Source organism: Mesoplodon mirus (genome assembly GCF_964341445.2).
Source record: "Mesoplodon mirus genome assembly, chromosome: 7".
NCBI classification, from domain to species: Eukaryota; Metazoa; Chordata; class Mammalia; order Artiodactyla; family Ziphiidae; genus Mesoplodon; species Mesoplodon mirus.
In genome coordinates this window covers 114,163,946-114,176,112 of record NC_138983.1, presented here as the reverse complement: position 1 = coordinate 114,176,112, position 12,167 = coordinate 114,163,946, and positions in this window count along the sequence as shown.

Genomic DNA, 12,167 nt, shown 5'->3' with positions numbered 1-12,167 from the left:
AAAATCACAACCCTCTGAGATTAAATCATGAAGAAATAGAAAATATGAATAGACCAATCACAAGTACTGAAATTGAAACTGTGATTAAAAATCTTCCAACAAAAAAAAGCCCAGGACCAGATGGCTTCACAGGTGAATTCTATCAGATATTTAGAGAAGAAATAACACCTATCTTTCTCAAACTCTTCCAAAATATAGCAGAGGGAGGAACACTTCCAAACTCATTCTATGAGGCCACCATCACCTTGATACCAAAATGAGGCAAGGATGTCACAAAGAAAGAAAACTACAGGCCAATATCACTGATGAACATAGATGCAAAAATCCTCAACAAAATACTAGCAAACAGAATCCAACAGCACACTAAAAGGATCATACACCAAGATCAGGTGGGGTTTATTCCAGGAATGCAAGGATTCTTCAATATACACAAATCAATCCACGTGATAAACCATATTAACAAATTGAAGAAGAAAATCCATATGATCATCTCAATAGATACAGAGAAAGCTTTCGACAAAATTCGACACCTATTTATGATAAAAACCCTGCAGAAAGTAGGCATAGAGGGAACTTTCCTCAACATAATAAAGACCATATATGACAAACCCACAGCCAACATCGTCCTCAATGGTGAAAAACTGAAACCATTTCCACTAAGATCAGGAACAAGACAAGGCTGCCACTCTCACCACTCTTATTCAACTTAGTTTTGGAAGTTTTAGCCACAGCAATCAGAGAAGAAAAGGAAATAAAAGGAATCCAAATTGGAAAAGAAGAAGTAAAACTGTCACTGTTTGCAGATGACATGATACTATACATAGAGAATCCTAAAGATGCTACCAGAAAACTCCTAGAGCTAATCAATGAATTTGGTAAAGTAGCAGGATAAAAAATTAATGCACAGAAATCTCTGACATCCCTGTACACTAACGATGAAAAATATGAAAATGAAATCAAGAAAACACTCCCATTTACCATTGCAACAAAAAGAATAAAATATCTAGGAATAAACCTACCTAAGGAGACAAAAGACCTGTATGCAGAAAATTATAAGACACTGATGAAAGAAATTAAAGATGATACAAATAGATGGAGAGATATACCATGGTCCTGGATTGGAAGAATCAGTATTGTGAAAATGACTCTACTACCCTAAGCAATCTACCGATTCAATGCAATGCCTACCAAACTACCACTGGCATTTTTCACAGAACTATAACAAAAAATCTCAAAATTTGTTTGGAAAAACAAAAGACCTCGAATAGCCAAAGCAATCTTGAGAACGAAAAATGGAGCCGGAGGAATCAAGCTCCCTGACTTCAGACTATACTACAAAGCTACAGTAATCAAGACAGTGTGGTACTGGCACTAAAACAGAAAGATAGATCAATGGAACAGGATAGAGAGCCCAGAGATAAACCCACGCACATATGGTCAACTTATCTTTGATAAAGGAGGCAGGAATGTACAGTGGAGAAAGGACAGCCTCTTCAATAAGTGGTGCTTGGAAAACTGGACAGGGACATGTAAAAGTATGAGATTAGATCATTCCCTGACACCATACACAAAAATAAGCTCAAAATGGATTAAAGACCTAAATGTAAGGCCAGAAACTATCAAACTCTTAGAGGAAAACATAGGCAGAACACTCTATGACATAAATCACAGCAAGATCCTTTTGGACCCACCTCCTAGAGAAATGGAAATAAAAACAAAGATAAACAAATGGGACCTAATGAAACTTCAAAGCTTTTGCACAGCAAAGGAAACCATAAACAAGACAAAAAGACAACCCTGAGAATGAGAGAAAATATTTGCAAATATAGCAACTGACAAAGGATTAATCTCCAAAATTTATAAGCAGCTCATGCAGCTCAATAGCAAAAAAGCAAACAACCCAATCCAAAAATGGGCAGAGGACTTAAATAGACATTTCTCCAAAGAAGAAATACAGACTGCCAACAAACACATGAAAGAATGCTCAACATCATTAATCATTAGAGAAATGCAAATCAAAACTACAATGAGATATCATCTCACACCAGTCAGAAAGGCCATCATCAAGAAATCTAGAAACAATAAATGCTGGAGAGGGTGTGGAGAAAAGGGAGCACTCTTGCACTGCTGGTGGGAATGTGAATTGGTACAGCCACTATGGAGAACAGTATGGAGGTTCCTTAAAAAACTAAAAATAGAACTACCATATGACCCAGCAATCCCACTACTAGGCATATACCCTGAGAAAACCGTAATTCAAAAAGAGACATGTACCAAAATGTTCATAGCAGCTCTATATACAATAGCCCAGAGATGGAAACAACCTATGTGTCCATCATTGGATGAATGGATAAAGAAGATGTGGCACATATATACAATGGAATATTACTCAGCTATAAAAAGAAATGAAACTGAGCTATTTGTAATGAGGTGGATAGACTGAGAGTCTTTCATACAGAGTGAAGTAAGTGAGAAAGAGAATGACAAATACCGTATGCTAACACATATATATGTAATTTAAGAAAAAAAAATTGTCATGAAGAACCTAGGGGTAAAACAGGAATAAAGACACAGACCTACTTGAGAATGGACTTGAGGATATGGGGAGGGGGAGGGGGAAGGGTAAGCTGTGACAAAGCGAAAGAGAGGCATGGACATATATACAGTACCAAACGTAAGGTAGATAGATAGTGAGAAGCAGCCGCATAGCACAGGGAGATCGGCTCAGTGCTTTGTGACCGCCTGGAGGGGTGGGATGGGGAGGGTGGGAGGCAGGGAGATGCTGGAGGGAAGGGATGTGGGAACAGATGCATATGTATGACTGATTCACTTTGTTATAAATCAGAAACTAATAAAAAAATAAAAAATAGTAAAAAAAGACAGTAAAACATTGATGAAGGAAATTGAAGATGATTCAAAGAAATAGAAATATCTCCTTTGCTCTTAGATTGGAAGAATTAATATTATTAAAATGGTCATAGTACTCAAAGTGAATTACAAATTTAAAGTAATTTCTATCAAAATGCCCAGGGCATTTTTCACAGAACTAAAGCAAATAATCATACACTTTATATGGAACCATAAATGACCCAGAATTGCCAAAACAATACTGTGAGAAAAGAACCAAGCTGGAATTATAACCCTCCCAGACTTCAGACTATACTACAAAGATACAGTAATCAAAACAGCATGGTATTGGAGCAAAAACAGACGCTTAAATTAATGGAATAGAATAGAGAACCCAGAGATTAACCCACACACCTATGGTCAATCAATATTTGATAAAAGAGGCAACAATATACAATTGAGAAAAAACAGTTTTTTCAATAAGTGTTGCTGGGAAAACTGGACAGCCACATGTAGAACAATGAGATTAGAACATTCCCTCACACCATATACAAAAATATACTCAAAATGCTTTAAAGAACTAAATTAAGGCATGAAAGCATGAAACCCCTAGAAGAGAACATAGGTGGAGCACTCTGTCATAAATTGTAGAAATATTTCCTTGAATCAGTCTCCTAAGGCAAAATAAATAAAAGCACAAATAAACAAATGACATGTCATTAAACTTAAAAGCTCTTGCACAGCAAATTAAACCATCAACAAAATGAAAACAAAACCTATGGAATGGGAGAAATATTTGCAAATGATGTAACAAATAAGGGGTTAATATTCAAAATATAGGAACAGCTCATACAACTAATTATCAAAAAACAAACAAACAAACAAAAAGAAACAAACAATTCAATGAAAATTTGGCAGAAGAATAGACTTTTTCCAAAGACATAGAGATGGCTAACAGGTACATGAAAATATGCTGACCATGGTTAATTATTAGAGAAGTGCAAATCAAAACCACAATGAGTTATTACCTCACATCTGTCAGAATGGTTATCATCAAAAAGTCTACAAATCATATATGTTGGAGAGGATGTGAAGAAAAGGGAACACTTTTACTCTGTTGGTGGGAATGTAAATTGGTGCAGCCACTATGAAAAACAGTAAGGAGTTTTCTTAAAAAACTAAAAATTGAGCTACCATATATTCTAGCAATCCCACTTTCAGTTATATATACAGAAGAAACAAAAACACTAATTCAAAAAGATACATGCAATGTTCATAACAGAGCTATTTACAATAGTAAAGATAAGGAAGCAACCCAAAGCCCCACTGACAGATGATTGGATTAATAAGAGTGGTATACAATGGAATATTACTCAGCCATAAAAAGAATGAAATACTGTCATTTTCAGCAATGTGGATGGTCCTAAAGAATATTATACTTTGTGAAATTTCAGACAGAGAAAGGCAAATACTATATGATATCACATGTTTGGAATCTAAAATAGAAATAAATGTATATACAAAACAGAAACAGATTCACAGACATAGAAAACAAACCTGTGGTTATCAAAGGGGAGAGGGGAGGAAGGGATGGACAAACTAGGGGCATAGGATTAACAGAAACAAACTTCTATATATAAAATAAGTAAGCAACAAAATATACTATATAGCATAGGGAATTATACACATTATCTTGTAATAACCTATAATGGAATATAATCTGCAAAATACTGAATCACTATGCTGTACACCCGAAACTAACACAATATTGTAAATCAACTATACTTCAACAAATAATAAATAATAAACAAATTTCAGAAATTTAAATACCATATAAGGCTTTGAAACAAGGAAAATTAAATTATTTTGTTTAGGCTTCACATATGGTTTCAAAAATGCAAGGGAATGATAACCCACCATTCAGCACAGTGGAAATGTAGGAGGATAGGATAGAGGAATCACACACGAGTCATCTCAGTGGTATTAATAATTTTCTAGTTAAGTTGGGTGATGGTTTTACTGATGTTTATTATCTTGCCCCATAACTTATATATACTTCTTTGTCTATGAAATACTACAGTATGAATATACTTAAAGGCCTTTTTAATAACACTAGCTCCTCAGAGTAGAACCTTTCCTCTGTCTAGGTAATTAGAGTTCCACACATGTTCAGAGCATTAAACCCTTGCATTTTCTGCAGTTTCCTTTGTCTAGAAAGCACAGATTGTCCCTGTGACTTGTGTTCCCTGATGTCACTTGTAAAAATAAACCTATTTGTTAACGTTGCTTAGTTAATACTTCCAGTTACAATTTCTACTATCCATTCTCTTCCAGGGAAAAGGATTTTAAATGTTTTTGTGTATCTTATATTACCAGACATTTCCATTTAGTTCATTTAAACATTAATCTTATGAAAACATTTTGAATGTAACATTAATAACTCCTGGGCTTAAGGATTAAAAGTATTGGTTTTGGGTTCTGTGGAAAGATGGCAGAAGAGTAAGACGAGGAGATCACCTTCCTGCTCACAGATACACCAGAAATTCATCTACACGTGGGACAACTCCTACAGAACACCTACTGAACGCTGGCAGAAGACCTCAGACACCCCAAAAGGCAAGAAACACCCCACGTACCTGGGTAGGGCAAAAGAAAACAGAGACAAGAGAATAAGGATGGGACCTGCACCAGTGGGAGGGAGCCGTGAAGGAGGAAAGGTTTCCACACACTAGGAAGCCCCTTCGTGGGCGGAGACTGTGGGTGGCAGAGGGGGAAGCTTCTGAGTCCCAGAGGAGAGCACAGCAACAGGGGTGCGGAGGGCAAAGCGGAGAGATTCACGCACAGAGGAGTGGTGCCGACCGGCACTCACCAGCCACAGAGGCGTTTCTGCTCGGCCCCCGGGGCGGGCAGGGCTGGGAGCAGAGGCTCGGTTTTCTGGTTTTGGTCAGAGCACAGGGAGAGGACTGGGGCTGATGGCTTGAGCACAGCCTGAAGGGGTTAGTGCACCATGGCTGGGCGGGAGGGAGTCCAGGAAAAAGTCTGGACCTGCCGAAGAGGCAAGAGACTTTTTCTTCCCTCTTTGTTTCCTGGTGCGCAAAAAGAGGGGATTAAGAGCACTGCTTAAAGGAGCTCCAGAGACGGGCGCGATCTGCAGCTAAAATCGCAGACCCCAGAGATGGGCGTGGGACGCTGGGGCTGCTGTTGCCACCGCCAAGAGGCCTGTGTGTGAGCGCAGGTCACTATCCATGCCCCCTTTCCAAGGAGCCTGTGCAGCCCGCCACTGCAGGGGTCCCAGGATCCAGGGACTGCTTCCCCGGGAGAGCGCACGGTGCGCCTCAGGCTGGTGCAACGTCACATCGGCCTCTCCCGCCGCAGGCTTGCCCCGCACTCTATACCCCTCCCTCCCCCCGGCCTAAGTGAGCCAGAGTCCCCGAAGCAGCTGCTCCTTTAACCCCGTCCTGTCTGAGCAAAGAACAGACGCCCTCCAGGGACCTACATGCAGAGGCAGGGCCAAAGCCAAAGCTGAGAACCGGGAGCTGTGAAAACAAAGAAGAGAAAGGGAAATCTCTCCCAGCAGTCTCAGAAGCAGGGGATTAAATCTCCACAATCAACTTGACGTACCCTGCATCTGTGGAATACATGAATAGACAACGAATCATCCCAAATTGAGGAGGTGGACTTTGAGAACAAGATTTATGATTTTTTCCCCTTTTCCTCTTTTTACAACAAATTATCCCAAATTGAGGAGGTGGACTTTGAGAGCAAGATTTATGACTTTTTCCCCTTTACCCCTTTTTGTGAATGTCTCTGTGTATGTTTCTGTGTGAGATTTTGTCTATATAGCTTTGCTTCCATCATTTGTCCCAGGGTCCTATCCGTCCGTTTTTTTTAAAATATTTTTTTAATAATTATTTTTTAATTTACAAACACTATTATATTTTATCATACTTTATTCTATTTTACTTTATCTTCTCTCATTCTCTTTTTCCTAACTTCCAACCTTCCTCCCTCCCTCCGTTCTTTCATTCTTTTTTTCTTTCTTTCTTACTTTCCTTATTTCTACTTCTACTAATTCTTTCTTTCTAGTTTTTCTCCCTTTTATACTGATCCAGGTGGATGAAGGGCTCTTGGTACTACAACCAGGAGTCAGTGCTGTACCTCTGAGTTTGAAGAGCGAAATTCAGGACACTGGTCCACAGGAGACCTCCCAGCTACACATAATATCAAATGGTGAAAATCTCCCAGAGATCTCCATCTCAACACCAGCACCCAGCTTCACGCAGTGACCAGCAAGCTACAGTGCTGGACACCCTATGCCAAGCAACTAGCAAGACAGGAACAAAACCCCACCCATTAGCAGAGAGGCTGCCTATAAATATAATAAGGACACAGACACCCCAGAACACATCACCAGAATTGGACCTGTCCACCAGAAACACAAGATCGAGCCTCATCCACCAGAACACAGGCACCAGTCCCCTCCAACAGGAAGCCTACACAACCCACTGAAACATCCTTAGCCACTGGGGACAGACACAAAAAACAATGGGAACTACAAACCTGCAGCCTGCAGAAAGGAGACCCCAAGCCCAGCAAGATAAGCAAAATGAGAAGACATAAAAACACACAGCAGGTGAAGGAGCAAGATAAAAACCCACCAGACCTAACAAACGAAGAGGAAATAGGCAGTCTACCTGAAAAAGAACTGAGAATAATGATAGTAAAGATGATCCAAAATCTTGGAAAAAGAATAGACAAAATGCAAGACACAGTTAACAAGGACCTAGAAGAACTAAAGATGAATCAAGCAATGATTAAAAACACAATAAATGAATTGGAAAATACTCTACATAGGATCAATAGCAGAATAACTGATGCAGAAGAAAGGGTAAGTGACATGGAAGATAAAATAGTGGAAATAACTACTGCAGAGCAGAATAAAGAAAAAAGAATGAAAAGAACTGAGGACAGTCTCAGAGACTTCTGGGACAACATTAAATGCAACAACATTCGAATTATAGGGGTTCCAGAAGAAGAAGAGAAAAAGAAAGGGACTGAGAAAATATTTGAAGAGATTATAGTTGAAAACTTCCCTAATATGGGAAAGGAAAGAGTTAATCAAGTCCAGGAGGCACAGAGAGTCCCATACAGAATAAATCCAAAGAGAAATACGCCAAGACACATATTAATCAAACTGTCAAAAATTAAACACAAAGAAAACATATTAAAAGCAGCAAGGGAAAAACAACAAAAAGCACACAAGGGAATCCCCATCAGGTTAACAGCTGATCACTCAGCAGAAACTCTACAAGCCAGAAGGGAGTGGCAGGACATAATTGAAGTGATGAAGGAGAAAAACCTGCACCCAATATTACTCTACCCAGCAAGGATCTCATTCAGATTTGATGGAGAAATTAAAAACTTTACAGATAAGCAAAAGCTGAGGGAGTTCAGCACCACCAAACCAGCTTTACAACAAATGCTAAAGGAACTCCTCTGGGCAGGAAATACAACAGAAGGAAAATACCTACAATAACGAACCCAAAACAATTAAGAAAATGGGAATAGGAACATACATATCGATAATTACCTTAAATGTAAATGGAATAAATGTTCCCACCAAAAGACACAGATTGGCTGAAAGGATACAAAAACAAGACCCATATATATGCTGTCTACAAGAGACCCACTTCAGACCTAGAGATACATACATATTGAAAGTAAGGGGATGGAAAAAGATGTTGCACGCAAATGGAAATCAAAAGAAAGCTGGAGTAGCAATTCTCATATCAGACAAAATAGACTTTAAATTAAAGACTAATAGAAGAGACAAAGAGGGACACTACATAATGATCAAGGGTTTGATTCAAGAAGAAGATATAACAATTGTAAATATTTATGCACCCAATATAGGAGCCCTCAGTACATAAGGCAAATACTAACAGCCATAAAAGAGGAAATTGACAGTAACACAATCATAGTAGGGGACTTCAACACCCTTCTTTCACAAATAGACAGATCATCCGAAATGAAAATAAATAAGGAAACACAAGCTTTAAATGATACATTAAACAAGATGGACCTAATTGATATTTACAGGACAATTCATCCATAAACAACAGAATACACATTTTTCTCAAGTGCTCATGGAACATTCTCCAGGATAGATCATATCTTGGGTCAGAAATCAAGGCTTGGTAAAGTTAGGAAAATTGAACTTGTATCAAGTATCTTTTCCAACCACAATGCTATGAGACTAGATTTCAATTACAGGAAAAGATCTGTAAAAAATAAAAACACATGGAGGCTAAACAATACACTACTTAATAACGAAGTGATCACTGAAGAAATCAAAGAGGAAATTAAAAAATACCTAGAAACAAATGACAATAGAGAAACGATGACTCAAAACCTATGGGATACAGCAAAAGGAGTTCTAAGGAGGAAGTTTATAGCAATACAATCCTACCTTAAGAAACAGGAAACATCTCAAATAAACAACCTAAACTTGCACCTAAAGCAATTAGAGAAATAAAAACAAAAAAATCCCCAAAATTAGAAGAAGGAAAGAAATCATAAAGATCAGATGAGGAATAAATGAAAAAGAAAGAAAGGAAACGATAGAAAAGATCAGTAAAACTAAAAGCTGGTTCTTTGAAAAGATAAACAAAATTGATAAATCATTAGCCAGACTCATTAAGAAAAAAAGGGAGAAGACTCAAATCAATAGAATTAGAAATGAAAAAGGAGAAGTAACAACTGACCCTGCAGAAATACAAAAGATCATGAGAGATTACTACAAGCAACTCTATGCCTATACAATGGACAACATGGAAGAAATGGACAATATTTTTAGAAATGCACAACTTGCCAAGACTGAATCAGGAAGAAATAGAAAATATGAATAGACCAATCACAAGCACTGAAATTGAAACTGTGATTAAAAATCTTCCAACAAACAAAAGCCCAGGACCAGATGGCTTCACAGGCGAATTCTATGAAACATTTAGAGAAGAACTAACACCTATCCTTCTCAAACTCTTCGAAAATATAGCAGAGGGAGGAACACTCCAAACTCATTATACGAGGCCACCATCACCTTGATACCCAAACCAGGCAAGGATGTCACAAACAAGGAAAACTACAGGCCAATATCACTGATGAACATAGATGCAAAAATCCTCAACAAAATACTAGCAAACAGAATCCAACAGCACATTAAAAGGATCATACACCATGATCATGTAGGGTTTATTCCAGGAATCCAAGGATTCTTCAATATATGCAAATCAATCAACGTGATACACCATATTAACAAATTGAAGGAGAAAATCCATATGATCATCTCAATAGATGCAGAGAAAGCTTTCGACAAAATTCAACGCCTATTTATCATAAAAACCCTGCAGAAAGTAGGCATAGAGGGAACTTTCCTCAACAATAATAAAGGCCATATATGACAAACCCACAGCCAGCATCGTCCTCAATGGTGAAAAACTGAAGCCATTTCCACTAAGATCAGGAAAAAGACAAGGCTGCCCACTCTCACCACTCTTATTCAACTTAGTTTTGGAAGTTTTAGCCACAGCAATCCGAGAAGAAAAGGAAATAAAAGGAATCCAAATTGGAAAAGAAGAAGTAAAGCTGTAATTGTTTGTAGATGACATGATACTATACATAGAGAATCCTAAAGATGCTACCCGAAAACTACTAGAGCTAGTCAATGAATTTGGTAAAGTAGCAGGATACAAAATTAATGCACAGAAATCTGTGGCATTCCTGTACACTAATGATGAAAAATCTGAAAGTGAAATAAAAAAAACGCTTCCACTTACGATTGCAACAAAAATAATAAAATATCTAGGAATAAACCTACCTAAGGAGACAAAAGACCTGTATGCAGAAAATTAAAAGACACTGATGAAAGAAATTATTGATGATACAAAAAGATGGAGAGATATACCATGCTCCTGGATTGGAAGGATCAATATTGTGAAAATGACTCTACTACCCAAAGCAAGCTACAGATTCAATGCAATCCCTATCAAACTACCACTGGCATTTTTCACAGAACTAGAAAAAAATCTCAAAATTTTTTGGAAAAACAAAAGATCCTGGATAGCCAAAGCAATCTTGAGAACGAAAAATGGAGCCGGAGGAATCAGGCTCCCTGACTTCAGACTATACTACAAAGCTACAGTAATCAAGACAGTGTGGTACTGGCACAAAAACAGAAAGACAGATCAATGGAACAGGATAGAAAGCCCAGAGATAGACCCTCGTACATATGGTCACCTTATCTTTGATAAAGGAGGCAGGAATGTACAGTGGAGAAAGGACAGCCTTTTCAATAAGTGGTGCTTGGAAAACTGGACAGGGACATGTAAAAGTATGAGATTAGATCATTCCCTGACACCATACACAAAAATAAGCTCAAAATGGATTAAAGACCTAAATGTAAGGCCAGAAACTATCAAACTCTTAGAGGAAAACATAGGCAGAACACTCTATGACATAAATCACGGCAAGATCCTTTTGGACCCACCTCCTAGGGAAATGGAAATAAAAACAAAAATAAACAAATGGGACCTAATGAAACTTCAAAACTTTTGCACAGCAAAGGAAACCATAAACAAGACCAAAAGACAACCCTCAGAATGGGAGAAAATATTTGCAAATGAAGCAACTGACAAAGGATTAATCTCCAAAATTTATAAGTAGCTCATGCAGCTCAATGGCAAAAAAAACAAACAACCCAATCCAAAAATTGGCAGAAGACCTAAATAGACATTTCTCCAAAGAAGAAATACAGACTGCCAACAAACACATGAAAGAATGCTCAACATCATTAATCTTTAGGGAAATGCCAATCAAAACTACAATGAGATATCATCTCAGACCAGTCAGAATGGCCATCATCAAGAAATCTAGAAACAATAAATGCTGGAGAGGGTGTGGAGAAAAGGGAACACTGTTGCACTGCTGGTGGGAATGTGAATTGGTACAGCCACTATGGAGAACAGTATGGAGGTTCCTTAAAAATCTACAAATAGAACTACCATATGACCCAGCAATCCCACTAGTAGGCATATACCCTGAGAGAACCATAGTTCAAAAAGAGACATGTACCAAAATGTTCATTGCAGCTCTATTCACAGTAGCCCGGAGATCGAAACAACCTAAATGTCTACCATCAGATGAATCGATAAAGAAGGTGTGGCACATGCATACACTGGAATAGTACTCAGCCATAAAAAGAAATGAAATTGAGCTATTTGTAATGAGGTGGATAGACTGAGAGTCTGTCATACAGAGTGAAG